Genomic DNA, 2,222 nt, shown 5'->3' on the forward strand with positions numbered 1-2,222 from the left:
AAGGCAGGTGGGAGGTCTTTCATGGGATGACTCATATTTTCTGGCTTGGTTGTAGCCCAAGGGCTCAGGCTCCTAACCAGCTTATACAACAAGAACCAGCAACAGTTTCTGAAACGTGTGTGCCGCCTAGTGTGTGTCCGCCTCTGTCATTTTACACCCTTTCTCCACATCGTTCATCCATTTTTGTTCCAGTTTAACTTTTACAAGTAATCTGATTTTTGGCTATGATTACTATGACATGCAACAGTTCAGGGGTGTATGCCCATGCCTGTGTGATTACAGAGAACTATAAACAGTAAGAGCTGATCTAGATTTGCAACATAAACACACCTGGGATGCCTTCTGCTTATCAGATCCCTGTAAATGATCACAAGAGTTTCAGAAAACTCAACTTCTGACCTTGAGGTCACTGAGATTCAAACTCATTCAAGATTTGGCCTCATCAGTGACAATGATGAGGCCGCCTACAGGGAGGAGGTGGATCGTCTGGCTGAGTGGTGCGACACAAACAACCTGCTGCTTAACACCGAGAAGACCAAGGAGCTCATCGTGGACTACAGGAGGAATGCTGACCCACATCCACCCATCCACATTAAGGGGACGGCTGTGGAGCGTGTGAGCAGCTTCAAGTTCCTGGGAGTCCACATCTCCGAGGATCTCACCTGGACGACCAACTGCTCCAAGCTGGTCAAGAAGGCTCACCAGCGCCTCTTCTTCTTGAGGACTCTGAGGAAGAACCACCTGTCCTCAGACATCCTGGTGAACTTCTATCGCTGCACCATCGAGAGCATCCTGACCAACTGTATAACAGTCTGGTACGGGAACTGCTCTGCCTCGGACCGGAAGGCGTTGCAGAGGGTTGTGAAAACTGCCCAGCGCATCGCCGGAGCACCACTTCCTGCCATAAAAGACATCTACAGGAAGCGGTGTCTGAAAAGGGCTGGGAAAATCATCAAAGACCCCAGTCACCCATCACATGGACTCTTCACCCTCCTGCCCTCTGGGAGGCGCTACAGGAGCCTCCGGACTAAGACCACCAGGTACCGGAACAGCTTCTTCCCCACAGCTGTCAGACTCCTGAACTCTGCCTCCTGACATCTGACCCACGTTAAACTCATGGACTGAACATACACACACCCACAATGGACAACTGTACCCTCAAACACACAATAATAACATGGAGTGAACCACCACTCACAACCACTAGCACTTTATATAGCCTCTGTAGAAACTATCCACACCCTCACTTATCTTAACTGCACTACTGTATAGCTCTGTGTAAATAATCATTCTGTACATTCGATAATCTTTAATCCTACAACTGTTTACAACTTGCATAGTTCCCATTTCTGTATAGCTGTATATCTCAGATTCTGTAAAGTTATTTATTTCATATTCTGTATAGTTTTTCATATTTATATCCTGTTCATATCCTGTACATAGCTTGTACTCACTACAGCCTGTACATACTTATAGTTATAGAATATTCACAACATACTTCATACCGTGTACATTATAACATACCATAATAGACCCATTTCTGTAATATACTTACATTTCGTTGCCCTGTACCTGTGCATGTGCAATGACAATAAAGTTGAATTCTATTCTATTCTATTTTTAGTAGACACATTTGAAACTCCCATGTCACTGCTTTCTCCATGTATCACATTGACAAACTAGTATTTCAGCCTTGCCTGCCCACCTGGCAGCATGACATACCCCATCAGCCTGTTAAAGTTATGTCAGTCTCAAAGCCATTTCATTTGCACCATAGAGAGGAACAGCAATCAGCACGTTTCTTATCTCTCATAATAAACAGACATTTAACCAGTTGGTGTAGCATGAAAGAACTTCTTTACACGAGTATGGCAGCTAATACATGTGTCACTGAACACATTAGAAATATAGACGCCTATGGATTTAAACGTCAATACGTAAATAGAAATTGTCAGTTAAACACTTGTTTAAACCACATCTAAAGCATGGCTGGACCGAACCAGGTATGAAAGACAAGTCATGCTAAACAGACACTAGTAAAGCTGGCTGTAGGCAGTCACCAGTGACAGTTAATGTAATGAATTCATGTTATTACTGGTTTACCAAAGTCTCTGTGTTTTTACAGTGGAAAATGCTGCTTCAACCAAGTGAGTGTGTGAGGAAGAACATCTTTTAAGTGCTCTGCATGCTGTTTACTATTTTACAAAATGAAAAGATTGCCA

Source organism: Maylandia zebra, linkage group LG23 (assembly GCF_041146795.1).
Source record: "Maylandia zebra isolate NMK-2024a linkage group LG23, Mzebra_GT3a, whole genome shotgun sequence".
NCBI lineage: Eukaryota > Metazoa > Chordata > Actinopteri > Cichliformes > Cichlidae > Maylandia > Maylandia zebra.